This window comes from Nuphar pumila, chromosome 17, assembly GCF_984573655.1.
Source record: "Nuphar pumila chromosome 17, dmNupPumi1.hap1.1, whole genome shotgun sequence".
In the NCBI taxonomy this organism is placed as follows: domain Eukaryota; kingdom Viridiplantae; phylum Streptophyta; class Magnoliopsida; order Nymphaeales; family Nymphaeaceae; genus Nuphar; species Nuphar pumila.
In genome coordinates this window covers 18553941-18570914 of record NC_143265.1, presented here as the reverse complement: position 1 = coordinate 18570914, position 16974 = coordinate 18553941, and the positions used below count along the sequence as shown (strand labels likewise).

The window sequence follows — 16974 nt, the reverse complement described above, 5'->3', positions numbered from 1 at the left end:
CAAACGCTAAAGCAGCTTCTACCCAAAAACCTTTTATAATGTTTTGAGAAATAAGTAGAGTTCGAGTTGTCTCTATTATGTGTCTATGCTTTCTTTCGGCTAATCTATTTTGTTGAGGGGTTTTCAGACAAGATCTTTGGTGAAGATTACCATGACTTTCAAGATAATTTTTTAATTCACTTGAAAGGTATTCTCCACAAGAGTTCGTTCTAAAATTTTTTAGATCCCCATTGAATTGTTTTTTAATCAACATATGATATGTTTTAAAAGTCGAAAAAACTTCATATTTGTGTTTAAGAAAATAAATCCAACAATATCTCGTGTAGTTGGCAACAAAAATGACATAATATGAAAAACCTCCTTTTGACAAAACAGGTGCCGGTCCCCGTACATCCGAATGAACAATTTCAAAAGTTATTGTTGTAAACATAGATCTTTGACAAAAAGGTAATTTTTTCATTTTCCCAAGTATACAATCGTTACAATTGAAATCACTTTTACATAGACTTTTAACAAAAGGTAAATGAGAAATTTTTACAGTATTTGGATGTCCAAGTCTCTTGTGTCACACATTAATATCTTTTTGTTGGACAACATTACAAAATAGGTTCTTTGGAATTTGAAGAGAATCGACGTAGTAAAGATCGCCCTTCCTAGAGCCTTCCCCAATCAACCTCCCGGACCGGCGATCCTGTATCCAACATGTGTTAGATAAAAATTTTATATCACACTCATGATTCGAGAGTTGAGAAACCGAAAGTAAATTTAAGTTTAATTTAGGTATAAATCTAATTCTTGTAATAAAAAAATCTTGTTTTTCAAAATTTTCAATTCCTTCTACTTCAAGAGACGTTCCATCCGCAGTTGAAACAAATGATAGAGAGCGATTATTTGAGTAATCAGAAAAAGAACTCATACTTGGGGTCATGTGAAATGAAACACCCGAATCTAAAAGCCGCGATGTCTTACCAGGAGGAGAAGCGGTTGACATAACGGCTCTAGAAATAACCCTTTTGATAAGAGGTTGAAGAGCATCCACAATTTGTTGCAATGAGAGAGCTCTATTTAAAGATGATGAACACTCTTTCTTTTGAGGTTGGGATGTGGTAGTCATGGCTAGTAACTTCTTTCATTTTGGACATATAGGCTTGATGTGTCCCGGTTCCTTACAAAAGTTGCACAAGAGCTTGCTATAATCCCTATTTCCTCATTGACTGCTTGAACTTTGGTTTTGATTCTTGAAATGAGAAGGCTTGTAGGTCTTTAAATTGCTCCCCGGTCTTGAAATATCATTAACACCTTCATTTTCTTCATTATTGGAAGGTGTTGCTAGAACACTTGGGTTATTCTTACTTATACCCATACGTGTCTCTTCCCCACTTAGTTTAGTAATTACATCTTCAAGAGAGGGGGAAGTGAAGGCGGATAGGAGAGATGATCGTATTTGTTCAAATTTGAGCCTAAGCCCATTCAAAAAATTGAAAAAACGATATTTTTCTAATTGCTTGTACCTAAGCTCAATAGCCTCTTCGTTCCATTTGGGTTCAAGCATGGCAAGCTCATCCCAAATGGAAGACAACTCCGTGAAATACTCTGTAATAGTCATTTCATTTTTTTGTAGGGTCAAGGCCCTTTTTTGAAGATAGTATTTGTAGGACAAATCCCTTAAAGTGTACATTTTTTCAAGGTATTCTCACGCTTGAGAAGCTTTTTTGAATTTTATAATGTTGACATTGATTCTTGTCTCCATGGGCAAGAAAATCCATAAGAGGATTTTGAAGTTTCTCATCTCCCATTCTTCATGTTTTTTACAATAATCTTCAAGAGACTTGTCTCTTTCTTCTCTTTCAAGAATTTTTATTTCTCCTCTCTCCATCAAGGTGATCTTAGGCTTCGGTTCGAGAATCGAGTATTAGACATAGCCTCAAAGCCCTTTTCCTTTAATATGTGCTTCTATATTTCCGGCCCAAACGTGAGTTGGAGCCATTAAGTTTAAAGCCGAGAGAGAAATTGGAGTATTTCACCCATTGGAGGGAAAAAATGTGGAAAAAAAATACGTACCTCAAGAGATTTTTAGATCTTTCTTGGTGGAAGAATCTTTTAAAATATTGGATGAATAAGAGAATCCATGCCAAGCGTCAAAAAATTGAGGGCAGGTTTTTTAAGGCACCGATAAAATGTGAAAATCCATATGATCTTTCTTCAACCTTGCTCTGATACCATGTGAATGTATCTTCGACAAGATACTATAATCAAGACTCAATATTCTTGATGAAGAACAAGTGCACACATGCGCAATAAGAACATTTGTGTACAAAGGCACAAACCAATCAATCTCACAAATGCACTAAAAGAAAGAATATAATCTTTATTGAAGACTTGGGCTTTCACCCAAAGCCATTAAAATACACAAGGGGAGAACCACTAAAGAATCAATCTCACAAATGCACTAGAAGTTGGAGTCCCTCCAATGTGGCCCAACGACTAGAAAGTGAGCCCCCCAAGGTACACGAAAACCTAAAACTAAAAAGAAAAAGATAAAAAATAAAAGTAATAAAAGTAATAAAAGGAAACTAATTACAACATATTCAATAAAATGAATATGCGCAAAATGACTAAAATACCTCTACGACTATTACAAGAAATCAATATATATATTTTATACATATACGTAGGTAGATACATGTACATATATATGAAATATATATGTGCATGTGTCTTCCTATATATATATATGAAATATATATAGGATTACAATGATTAGGTATTACAATTTAACAGTTTGGAGCCTCAATTTCTCTTTCCTGAAACCTAGAAAGTTTTATGTTTTCTTCCAGCAGGGGAGAGAACCATCTCTGTGTCCTCCAATAGTAAACCTTGGATTCACTGGATGCAATCAGTGTTGGAAGGAGCACGCTTTGTGGGAAACCAACAGGTTCTATGCTTGATACATACGGTGCCTTCTAGACCTAGTGTTCATGGCTGTCTTTTGTTGTCTAAAGTCAGAGGGCCTGGTGACTCTTATTTGGAGAGAGCGGCTGGAGTTCTGGCTGTCGTTTTGATGTATATCTCCTTGTCCTGCTTCCTCATACTTAACGAGTTCGAGATCCCTCCAATTCCAACATATTTATTAGGAAAGATAAATTAATTCTTGACGGATCTCTCAAAAAACCAAATAGCCAAACTGGACCTCAAAGAGTTGGCAATTGTTTGTCTAACAAAGAACAGACGGCAGAGGAATCCAAATTATGGCAGTCGAGTTACCAACTTTGGGCACTTGTGACAGCCTTGCAATAAGAAAGTCAACAGAAGACTTTATTTGCTTCTATACGTGGTCATCATCTCTATCTATGTCACACAGACTCGGCTAGGGAGGTGCCGCACCTGAGTTACACGCCCCTACACGGGTGCGGCTTCGGACTCGGCTCAGACTCGGTCAACGCCGAGTCGGACTCGGTCAACGAGTCGAGGCCGAGTCCGTCCACATTTTGGACTCGGTCAACTTTGACCGAGTCCAAAAATGTTCATTTTTAAGACAAAAAACAAAAAAATCATTTTTTATATATCTTTTTTTTAATATATAACCAGACTGTGCAATGCAGTTGCACAGTCACAGACTGTGCAACTGCAACTGCCCAGTCACTGCACACAGTCTGTGTGACTGTGCACAGTCTGCACAGTCACAGACTGCATTGCACAGACTGTATTGCACAGTCTGTGCAACTATTAACGTATACAGTTTAAACATTTGAATGATTGAATGTCAAAACTGAACAGATGTGAATGCTATAGTAAAGGGGTCATTTCAAAAATTGGACCAGTACAGATTATGGACCATTTCACAAGGTCTAGTTTAAAGTTTTTTTTCCTTTAACCATGGCCCATAGATGTGTTTACCTTAATTTTAATTGTTTACTAGAATTTTATATATATATATAGCCGAGTCCCCGTGTCCAAAATTTTTGAAATTGCGTCGCACCCGCACCCATGTGACATAGATCTCTATAGATAGCAGGCCTCTCAGTTATCCAATGTCTGATCTTCTTCAGAGCATGATTCTTTAGTGACTAGAATAGATGGCCACTTGTGCTGCTGTTTGCAATCAATTTCGTCATTAAACGTTAACATGTTTGTAAATGTGCTGCAAGCCTGCAATCTATGTAAGATCAATTTATGTGTAACATGCCGCAGGTATGCTGCCAGCGGTGCTGCCATGTGAAATGTCCATATTTTTTCTGTTTTACTCTTACAGCTCAATTATCTGCACTGACATGGTAGCTTCTTAAAATCTTGGCCGAGCAGTTTGACCAAATTGTTTGAAGCAAATACCAAAAAAAACAAAAGATCTTAAATCCGCGAAATAGCCTCAAGCTTCTCCTTCATCTTTTAAGTAACATAAAGGGTGTAGCAAGATAAACTCTCATGGTTCTTAGGATGTATGGGAGCTATTGAAACTGGTTATAATGAACAGAATAGCCGGATTGTTCGTCATCATATTAGCAGATAGCTGTATAATTCCTTTCAATCGCATTCCGTGGCAGTTTTATTCAAGTGATATTCTGTTGCTTTTCTACAGATGTGGATATGACTGAAAGCAAACCAGCCGATGGTGGTGCTGAGTTGGTGCTCAAGCCTACAGGTGGTGTGAAAAAGAAAATGAAGAAGATAGCAAAGCTGAAGAAAGACATACGCAAAAAGAACAAGAAGAAGCGTAGATTTTAGCCAAAAGTACAAACTAAGGAGTTGTATTCATGAGCGTGCTAGTAGATTCACTTCAATTTTGTGCTGTTTTGTTTTCAATGGGTGAATCAAAGATAATGTTGGCTTAAATTCATTTAAAAAAAAGACAATATTGTTTCTTGTTGCAGGGTTTTGCAGTAGATATATTCTCCCTGTTGCTTGTGCTTTTTCTCGTGCAATTCTAATTTCAATGCAATTGCAAGGGAACAAGTTAAATTATTTTATTTTCCACTTGAAAAGGGGATGGTTTTCCCTCAGTCACAACTGTGGGTGTTTTGAAATTATTGTGGCATTTTCAAAAACATATAAAATCCCAGTGATGTTTTTGAAATATTACCTATTTTGAAAGTTTCATGATTGTATCGATGTCTTATCATAATATTAGCCTTATAAATTTTTTATAATTGATCTTTTTCTATAATATAAAATTATAAGCGGTGATCATTTTCTAGGATTTTTTATAACAATTTTTTATTTAAATCATGATATTTTCAAAATAAATTCCAAGAAAGGGGTGTTTTCAAAATATGATTTATTGTAAAAAAATCATGATTTTGTTCTGATAAACAATATTCACACCTTAAATTTTCAAAAAAATTATGTGTATATTATATATTTCTATGTTTAAAAAATTATAAATACTGATATATTTCCAAAGATTTTCCTGAATAATTTTCTTAATTTATTGTGAGACCTTCCCTTGCCAAAGAGATCCTGATGCTGATGTTCGTGGCACCTGTTTTTCTCTAGTGTCGCATGAATCTCTTCTGCTGTGAAATTAATAGAATGCTGAAACTTGAAATGCATAGGTTCACATGAAAATGAACTAAGCAAATAAAAAGACGGGATAAGCTATTGATTATGTAAAGAAAATTTTAGAATCATGCAATTTTTTCAATTCATGCTAATATTTTAAAAAATAAGTGATTCAGCTGTTAAAGATATGTTTACTAGAATATCTCATTGTCGATGATGTCCTGGAAGCTAAAAAAATTACCGATGAAGTGCCATCACACGACAGAGAGCAAGCAATAGCATCGAAGATTCACATAAAATAGTCACCAAAAAAATTTGCCAAGAAAAATACGTTGGAAAAAAACAAGTTGAAGACCACAAAAACCTTAGTTTATGCCAAAATAACCTTCAAATGCGAACCACTGTAATTAAAAAAACTAAAATGTCATATTTAATGCTCATATAGAGATTCACATAAGGATAAGGAATTCACAGTAAAGTCATAAAAAAATGTGTAAATCCCATGTCGAATGTACGAATGTTTGGGATGTCCGCAAATAAGGTCATAAGGATGTTTGCTAATTATCTTGCGAACATCACGAGGATGTTTACAAATGGGTGTCAACATTCACAACTTGTATTTGAGAACGTCAACACATATTTGTGGATGTACATGCGGAGAAATTAGTTTTGCGGAGGTCGAATAAGAGTGCGAACAACAGAGACATTTGCAACAGATGACCATGATAAAAACTCGATATAAGGCTTGCACACTCGAATCGAAGGCCCAATTTGCATGGGGCGGCAATGGAGTGGAGAGGGATATGCATGAGAAAGAGAAAGAGACGCATGAGAGAGAGAAACGTGAATGGTGTTCACCTTAAACAAGAGTCCTAAAGAGCCTATTCTTCTTCCTAAGAAGAAGCCCAATCCTAAAAAAGAAAACAAGAAAATCTTTACTAATCACATAAAAAATAGAAGTAACTACTAATTACAGGACTTAATTAGAAACTAAAGCATAAAACAAGGAATTGGAACTACATTTTATAACCCCACGCTGGACATCCCTATCAAAGGGAAATTTTCTTTCATGTTCTTTCCATTTTGCCCCTGGAAGGGTGCTACTTATTTTTCATTTTCATTTTTTCCCTGAAAGCCATGAAAAGTGTATTTTCCACTCCTGCATATACTCTAAATTGCCTCCTTTGCCCTTTTATTTACATATGCCGGAACTATCCTTATCTTAACCTCAATTCTCACTTACACTCATATGTATGGGCAAACCCATTTATCTAATAGGGATATCCAGATTGAAAACACCTAAGCTACTTGGGTCAAGATATATTTGCGAAGGTTGTATATTTGTGGAGGTTAGTGAGCTTTTAATTAAAGGAGGTTTGCATGATGTATGCACTTTTGGGACTACCACAAATGCATAAAGTGAACCTGCCAAGCTAGAACCTTTCAATTAGAGAAGGTTCACGTTGGGGTTACAAATCTCGTTTGTTGGGATGAAAGTTAGTCGAGTGCACAAATTTGTTTATGTAAAATTCGTGAGGTCTGCAAAATGATCGTGCAAATCTCTTTTTTATTGAAAGGTTGTGAACTTCCTATATTGTACTTATATATCGCACAAACTGAATAGGTTTGTTTGTGCGAATGACAAAAATATCTTAAAAAAGGCAAGAATTGGAGATTTTGGCTATACAAGAGATTTCGGCAAATTGGTAGGCATTTAGGGAAGCACACCATTTTACAACATTTTCCACAAAATGATTGGATGGTCAGATAAGCACAAAGATATTATCTACATAGTTTCATTGATAAAAAAAAAAACAGATTTTCAATGGTCCTAAAAATCAATGGCATATAATGTGCCACAACTTCATCATGGTTTTCTTTTAAAAATTCACAATTCAAGGTATTGTTCGTGGTAAACATCTTATACTTACCCACATCCATAGGGATAAATTGAGATGTGATGCTTTAAGTTTGGTACACTTGGGGACTTGGGGGGTTGGGGTAGGGCTGGGAAACGAAACGAGCAGCTCGCTGCTCAGTTCGGCTCGGCTCAGAAATTGAACTCGGCAAGCCGAGTTACGAGTCAGCTCGTTTAGGTAAACGAGCCGAGCACTAACATGGCAAGCACGGCTCTATAGACTCGTTTTTACATATTATATACTTATACTATATATATTTTATACATATATTTCATATAATATATAATATATATTATGTGTTTTATAAATTTATTATATGTATTTTATAGATATTATCAAACTTAAAAATACTTTAAAATGTTTTTTAAAGAAAATGAGCCAGCTCATGATCGGCTTGCCAAGCTCGGCTCATAATGAGCTCAGGCTTGGGTTGGCTCATGTCGTGCCGAGCTCGAGCTGGGGTGTACCCTTAACGAGCCGACCCCAAACAGCTAGCCCAAGCTCCGCTCTTTTACCAGCCCTACTTGGGGGTACATTGGAGTACCTCTCTCTCTCTCTCTCTCTCTCTCTCTCTCTCTCTCTCTCTCTCTCCATGGAATGCTGCAAGATTTGTACCTCTAGGAGCAGCTTGAAGCTTCATGTCTTTGATAAGATCCCCAATGTCAGCTCGACCAAGGTGTTGAACCATGAAAAAATAAAAACGTCAATATTGCCAGAAACTAGAGTTTTTAGCTTTTCCACTGAAAAATGGTTATTTATTTTTAAATTGGAATTTTGTGTACAAATGCAATAAAATTCAAAATTTTCAAATTTTCACGGATAAGAAGGGTAACATTTTGTTTTTTGTTTTTTTTTAGAAATCTAAGGTTAGGCAAACCCCCACCAAAATACAAGGCAAAGCAAATTGCATATCAAGAAGCCAAGAAACGTTCCCTAAATAAGCTGGAGAAAAGGGAACATCATTACGTTCCTTAGGAACCCAACTGCACGTCCGTGCGTCCTCCTTGGTCCATTCAAATCCAATGAGCATAGTGAAAAAGAAAATTTAAGGGCAATTTCTCAGCTGTAATTTTTTCTTTAGTTTTTTTTTCTCAAGTTATTATCAGCAACATCTTGAGAAAATATAAAAAATCAAATAATTCTAAAAAAAAAACAAAAAACAAATAAAAACAAATAAAAACAAATAAAAACAAACTAATTATACAATTAAATTTTACATAAAAAACATAAATTTTATTTTGAATCTCAAGTGATCTATCTAGAAGTATCAACTATCAACCATCAAACATCAAACATAAAATATGTAAGAAATATCAACCATAAACCATCAAAAACTTGTACAAAGGATAGCTTTTGGCAACCGGTGACAATTGAGAGTTTGCACCCTCCGTCCAAAGCCCAACCAGCCAATAGTCTTCAAATAAAAGAATGAGAAGGATAAGACACTTGGGTTGGATAAAATAAATAGAAAATGATCGTACCCGTTTACCATTCGCAACTATGAATTGAGGCCTTATTGCGATAAAATTGTACTGTCTATCGGCTAGGTCCAACTCCCACTTAAATCCAAAATCATAGTTTTTTTTATGCAGAACTCACAAACTCACATAAATTTATTTGTAATTTTCGGTGAAACTGAAACCACCAAAAATGCAAATATCTTACGTTTTCGCATATACGTCAATGTTTCACATAAATATAATTGCAAAACTTCACTTGAAAACTAAAATTGTATTTTCGCATATAATTCATGATTTTGCATAAATATATTTGTGACAATCCTTCTAGTTTGCAAAAATTCTTTTGTTTCACAAATGAATTGGGTATTTACGATTTTAGTTGTTTCAGCGATTATGCGAAATAGTCAATTTTTTGCAAATATATTTATGCAAAATAGTGAATTCTATGTGAAAAAGTGTGATATATGCAATTTTAGTGGTTTCAATTTAAGTGAACATATGTTTAAGCGAATTTATGAAGTATTTGTGATTTTAGTGGTTTCTATTTTTTAAATGGAGTTTTGTATATAATAACCCAAATAACAGTCAATGTAAGCAAATAAACATTTGAATCATTTAAACATTCAAATTATTTGAAAATATATAAAGATATAAACTTATAAACAATTATGTTATATACAAATCATTGAACAATGCTTTCAATTTAAACATTCAAATTATTTAAATATTCAATAGTATTTTTAATTTAAACATTCAAATCATTTAATGACTTTATACAAAAAATCATTCATAGAGACATTCAAATGACTTTATATAAAATTTTATTCATAAAAAACATTCAAATGACATTATATATAAATCAATGAGTTACAATGTTGATCGTCGAATACATACAAAAAAAACAAAAAATAATCAAATGAATTTCTAGAGTTGAGGATGTTGTGGTTGCTACGACCATAGCTTCTCAATGACCTTAATTGTGTCCTCTAGAAGGTCAACTTGAATATGTATCATATCCTCTTGAGTATGTATCATATTCTTCAGCATGCAGATTTTTTCAAGTGTAAGAGTCAACTCTTCCTCCGATTCACTTACTGTCTTTTTGTACTTCTCTCAAGCATGCAAACTCTCTTTGTCGTTGAAGAACATGCAACCTACTAGGCAACTACAAAATCATCATTGGTAGCATGTGCCATGGACGATAAGCTGATGTCTTTGCCACCCTCGCACTAGTCTTGAAGTTCGAATAGGAATACCGTGGGGTAATCCATCGTGGCATGTGATAAAAATTTGCTAACCGATTGGTTGTTTGATAAACAAACCAAAACTGCCGAACGATTTGGCTGGCCATTTGACACTTGACTTCATTCATGTTGTGCAACCAAATATTATTTCTCGTGTTGTCCTTCACCCCCATAATTACATTGACATTCTCTTCCTCCTACAATGCGCAATCACAGAAGTATTAGTTTACTTATATTTCTTTTATGGCTAGGCCTACATGCATGCATTTATTAAAAAACTATACAAAAAATTAACAATAATACTTACGTTTTCTCTAGTTTGCCTGCAAAGCGATGCATCACGTTTAACACGTGACATGCAAGGACCCACCAATCTTCGATCACAGCGTTCTTCATTATATGGCTGACTCCATATTGTGGCACGTAGAAATTCATGGGCAACGTCATGCATCTGAGGACTTTCAATGGATATGTACTCCCATATCCAAACCTGCATAACAATGATTAACAAAGATTAATACATAATATGTATCAAAACACAATATATAAGTAAATAAATAACTATAAATAAAAATTTTAAGTACAATAAAAGAATAAATACCTCCAATAACACCAACATTTTGACAAAGTTTTTTCTTTTGGTCCTCGTGGTACTCAAACTTGCATACAAGTATGCAAATGTGACTTCTCCCCATGTGTATTGATCGACGTCATCCAGGTCTTTCAACAATTTAATGTATGATGCATGAATCAACTTTTTACCAGTAGCGATGAATAAGCATGAGCTAAAGAAATATAGCAAGTGCTCTCACCATCTTGTCCACCCTACTACGACCCTTCCCTTAATACATAGTAGTTTCGTCTTCTTCCTACTCACCTTATTGGGGTCATAGTAGCTCCTAAGCCATGAAAACTTAATCTTATCACCTCACAATGCATCATCATCTACTTGCAAATAAATATTACACAATTGCTTGAAATTTCTCTATCGATGTCCAATAACTGACTCCCTTTGATACTTCAGTCTGGTGATCTGTGTCACGTCCTCCAACGTGATGGTCATCCCAAGATCTCTGAATTGAAATGTGTTGGTTACCATATTTTAAAACTGCACAATGGCCTCTAAGAAGGGTGATTGATGTTTCATAGTGTGATCTCCAAGAATTTGCAAAAATACATTCGATCCAACAATTCCTTTGCTTCCACCGTTAGTATTAAAACCATTGGTATGCTTGGTTCTAGTAGAACCGATGCATACAAGATGTTGGCTCTTCTGAATCAATTGACTGAGAATCCTGCAATCTAAATTGAGTTTACTGAAATCAATCAATTTGCATGAATTTATATATATTTTACAAATACATGACATACTAATCAAAGTCAATTTTAATAAATAGTAATAACATTAAACTAATCAATGATTAAATATATATATAGTAGCAATTTTAATTTCAACAATTGCATTCATGGATAATAGCAATATATATATATACATACACACATACACACACACATATATATCCCAATTTAATCAATGAAATCAGTTAATTTCAATGAATTTTTGCATGTTTCACAAATACATGATAAAATAATCAAAGTCAATTTCAATGAATAATAGCAATATTAAACTAATCAATGATTGAATGTATATATGTATAGTAGTAGTTTTAAATTCAATTACATTTATGGGTAGTAGCAATATATATATATATATATATATATATATATATATATATATATATATATCCCAAATTAATCAATAAAATCATTTAATTTCAATAAATTTCTGCATGTTTCACAAATACGTGATAAACTAATCAAAGTCAATTTCAATTATTGAATGTATATTTAATAGCAATTTCAATTTTAATTTAAATTACATTTATGGATAGTAGCAATACATGTCTACGAGCACCAGAGCTTCTTCCCTATTGTGACATCTTCATTGAAGCTTGCACTTTTTTCTCTGCATGGATAGCAGCATCAAACTCAGTGTTTGCATCTGATCCATCCATATGACCCTCATAATCTACTTCCTAAGAAGGGTCCACATTAACCTCAACCCCTTTGTCAGGTACCTTCTCCGCCCTCTCACTGCTGCTGCTACCGGTGGCCACTTCTCCATCTTTATTTATCCAGGTATTGAGGTTAGCAACAACCTCAGTGTCAGCCAATGGGTCAGCCTCCCCCACCTTAGATGCCTTTAGGGTGAGAGACAAGATTGTGCCTACAAACTGCTCAACTTTTTCTACATATTCTGCCTTAGATATAGGTCACTTTAACATTTGTAGTTGTTCATTGTATGACAATTCATGTTTTCCTTTCAGCTCACTGTTTGAGTGCAACTATATGTGATTATCGAGGGTATATTTTTTATAAAAAATGTCATCCACATTTTTGGCTTTGAACGTGGCTCCCTCTCTACCTACTTCTGCACATTAAGTCGTGCCTTCAAATTACCAGTATGACCTAGTTCATAGTTTTTTATTAGATTTTGTTATTATGCTACAGCAATAGAAGATGATGTGGGTGTAGACCTCTTTGTTGTCTTCTTCTTATTGGCCATATTATATTAATAGACATATTCAATTTTTTCTATAATAACAAGACAAAAAATATTGAAAAAGCATTGTAAAAAATAAATGAACTATTTGCGTTTCAAAAAGCATTTCCAAAAAAATAGGAACACTCTACTTACCGAGAATATTGAAAAAACATTTCATTTCAAAAAAACAAAAAACACAAAGAAAACTATTTGATTCAGTAGTTAAACAAAGAGAACAATGTTTGATTCAACGGTTAAACAAAAAGAAACATAGTGCTTACCAGGAAAACACGTCGCCGTGTGTCCTATGAATAGTTGTTGGAAGGGAAGCAACCTGAAGACCATTGGTTGGAGACAAAAGACAAAAAGAAATCCTAGATTATGTGAAAATATTTAGGTTGGGGACCACAACGGGTTTATATATGATTCGAGAAAATATTTTGTAAAATAAAAAATATAGCATATTTTATCATAATTATGCAAATATTTAAGTACGATATTTGCAATATAAGGTGATTCACAAATTACTTAATGTGAGAATCATGCAGCAAAGTAAAATATTTGTGAATTTAGTGGTAAGTGGAGTTTCGTAGATAAATTTATGAGATTTCTGAAAGTATATGAAAAAAAAAGGATATTTATGAAATTAGTAGTAAGTTTCAAAGATAAATTTATGTGATTTATGAAAGCATATGCGAAAAAGTAGGATATTTGTGATTTTAGTGAGTTCATTCTCACAAAAAAATCGTAAATAAATTTATGTGAGTTCTTAAGTTCTACACAAAAAATGTTGTGATTATGGATTTAAGTGAGAGTTGGAGCTAGCAGACGGATGGTATAATTTTATCGCAATAAGGCCTCAATTCACAGTTATGAAGGGTAAAAGGATCTTAATAATGTCAGATATTTACAATTTGGACATTGAGAGTGTTAGAAATTATAGAGTTTTTAGAAAATCGATTCAAATTAACCGTAAAGTACAATAATTTTTTGTAAAAGAAACCCTCACTTTTCTTTTTCTAGTTTTAGGTCATAAATGAAATTTGATCTCATATATACATGAAGGTTTGATGGATAAAAAAGGATTAAAGAAAGGTCCACAACTCGTTCCAAAAGAATCTGCAAGGATTTTAAAAGAACAGGCTTGAAAACTTACTTTTTACTGGTGCACTTCTTCATTGCACCCGAAAAAGTTTTTTCAATGGCGCAATGATGTTGTGCGCCAAGAAAAATTATTTATAGTGGTGCAGTACATGTAGCGCCAATATAAGTTATTTTTTTCCTATCACTATGAAAAATATCTTAAGTGAAAATGCTCTTTTACTCGCGCGCCAGGGGAGGCACCATTTAAAGAGCTTTTTCTTGTAGTGAGGCACCATGCCCAAGTTGATTCCGCCCCTGGTTCTATCGTTGAGAGAGAGAGAGAGAGAGAGAGAGAGAGAGAGAGAGAGAGAGAGAGAGAGAGAGAGAGAGAGGACTCACCGATCAGCCGGAAGGCCGGTAACACGATATCATCGCGAAATTTTGTTTTTCATTTAGTCAAAAACATAAATTTTGCCAGAAATACTATTTTTTGTGAAAGATAAGCCGTTCTTGTCGTTCACTCAAAATCTCATATTTTTTTCTGGAGAAATTTCTTTTTCTCACGAGATTTTTCAAAATCGGCCCATACTGATATTAAAAGTTTAGAGGAGAATTTACAAAAACACACCTAACTTTTTATTTTATTTACAAGCACACTCTAACTTTTGAAATATTACAAATACACGCCCAACTTTTGAGAATCGCTTTGTTAACTAGGCTTAACTTGTAATATCTCTAAAGTTAGTTTTGTAAATAAACAAAAAGCTAGGCAGTGTTTTTTGTACAATTTTCAAGTTTAAAACTACTTTTTTGTCAAATTCAAGTACATACCTTAATTCTTGCATGGTTAATCAATATAATACTTGAGGCAAGTTTTATGAGGGGTTCCAGATTGAAGCCGAACGTATGAAAGGATCCTAGCATCTACCACCACAATCATCAATCAAGGGTTGATTACAAGTAGAAGCGTTGAGCAGAAAAACATAACGGCAACTTCTTAAACATTTAAGAGGTAATGAGAGCAAGGAAAGTGACCGGAGGTGGTTCTATTTTGCAATACTTTTTGGAGAGAGAGAGAGAGAGAGAGAGAGAGAGAGAGAGAGAGAGAGAGAGAGAGAGAGTAAAATGGTAGTTCAGAAGAAAGTAGAGAGAGAGTAAAATGGTAGTTCAGAAAAAAGTAGAGAGAGAGAGAGAGAGAGAGAGAGAGAGAGAGAGTAAAATGGTAGTTTAGAAGAAAGTAGAGAGAGAGTAAAATGGTAGTTCAGAAAAAAGTAGAGAGAGAGAGAGAGAGAGAGAGAGAGAGAGAGAGAGAGAGTAAAATGGTAGTTCAGAAGAAAGTAGAGAGAGAGTAAAATGGTAGTTCAGAAAAAAGTAGAGAGAGAGAGTAAAATGGTAGTTCAGAAGAAAGTAGAGAGAGAGTAAAATGGTAGTTCAGAAAAAAGTATTATCTTTAATTTACATCAACCAGGCTTTAACGGATGAGCAGAAATGGAAATGAAAACTAGGTACATATTTGGAATATAAAATAAATATGGAAGGTGTATTCAGTGGAAATGGATTAGTGAAACAAACATTTCTTGCAAATGATGCCACAACACGTGTCGGCAACAGGAAATTCGAAGAGATGCTTTTGTTTGTGGAAAACAAAAAATATGTATGAATGAAAGCAGAAAGCGCGCCAGGTAGGGATCGAACCTACGACTTTCTGCTTAGGAAACAGACGCTCTATCCACTGAGCTACAGGCGCTTGTTGTGGTGCAAGACCCTTTTTCTTTTATCAACTCTAATAAAAAGGTGGAAGACCCTTTTTCTTTTATCAACTCTAATAAAAACTATCTCAACCGATCCCAAATTGAAATCGTTACTTTGCAATTCTTAGGTCAGCGTTGAACCAAACTTTCGAGCCCGTACCACATAGAGTTGAAGATCGACCGGCAGAAAGAGAAGGCCTTGTTTGTGGTTCTACCATTCTTCTACCATATTGTTACCGCAAGCATATTTTACATTGAGATAACATTTGGGCATAGCATTTGGAGTTTTGGACCATGATGAATCCATTTATTAGATCCGATTGGATCGACACAACCCATGCCTGTGATTTCTAGCTAACTGTAGTGTTTAATTACCATGCAGCTCCTTCTCCACCATGCACAAAGACCATTTTTCTTAGAATCGGCTCACTAACGTATCAGATTGACATGGAATCAGGCTGTTCCAAGGATTATTTTTATTTATTTATACTTCTAATATATATAGTAATGCTACGGTGCTCCCAACGAAGCTTATTTGATAGAAATCATGCTTTGGATCAATGTTTTTTAGACATAAAACTAGGATTTTTTACGTCATAAAATGTTGATACATTGTAAGCCATTGATTTTTAAAGGTCTTAAAGGACCTACATGTATGCTATAATCACATGATCCAAAACCATAGATAGGGTCTGATTAACAAATAAATAAAGAAATTTGAAAATCTAAAGCTTTTATTAGGTGGGAGTAGGTACTTCCGGAGCACCCCCATCATTACTAATATATATATATATATATATATATATATATATAGAGAGAGAGAGAGAGAGAGAGAGAGAGAGAGAGAGAGAGAGGTGTAGAATAATTTCTTAGATTATCCAACTTTATCTGACATACGCCACTTGAAAAAGTTCAACAAGACTCACTTGTAAGTTGTATTCACATTGTATAGTTCAGGTGACAGACTGGTCTCAAAGTGAAGGTTCCAGTATGGTGCCACTGCACATAAAATTTGACATTCAAGCACCCAACAGTTTGCTAGAAAACATCTTCTTGATCATTACTTAATAATGGCGTTAGTAAGATGACTAATATATCGATGACCCATTTGACAGGTTTTCTCCCTTTTAATTAAATTTTATTTTTGCATGCATGTAGTTGAATTTCTAGAAAAACCTACTCGGTTTTTTAATTTTTGGTCTTTGGTGCCTGAATTGCAATTGTTAGCTACATAAGTCAGTGATATTTCCAGAATAAATCATGATATTTTCAAAATATTGCTATTCTAAAAAATCATGACTTTCCTGTGATGTTAATGTCATATATACCAAACTTTTTGTTTTTTATATTTTACTCTATATTTGTACATATTTTTCTATATTTTTACTTTTTTTGTATGCCAATATTTTTCCCTTGCTGAGAAAATTGCCGGCACCGGAGTCATGACATTGCCTTCCAGAACAGAAAGGAAGCAAT

The 16974-nt window shown here is 34.3% G+C and overlaps 1 protein-coding gene and 1 non-coding gene across 3 annotated transcripts in view; one reads left to right on the top strand and one right to left on the bottom strand.

Annotated features, from left to right (window-relative positions):
• The window catches only part of LOC149811754 (uncharacterized), a 44650-nt gene extending 39783 nt beyond the window's left edge, over positions 1-4867 (top strand). For both annotated transcript variants that reach the window (XM_089992712.1, XM_089992711.1), the window contains one exon: positions 4577-4867. The gene's annotated coding sequence lies outside the window, so the exon portion shown is untranslated. The remainder of the gene's footprint in view (positions 1-4576) is intronic.
• A 10554-nt stretch (positions 4868-15421) lies between these two features.
• On the bottom strand, positions 15422-15494 carry TRNAR-CCU (transfer RNA arginine (anticodon CCU)). The gene has a single exon. It is a non-coding gene; the product is annotated as a tRNA-Arg (tRNA).
• Between the last annotated feature and the right edge of the window lie 1480 nt (positions 15495-16974).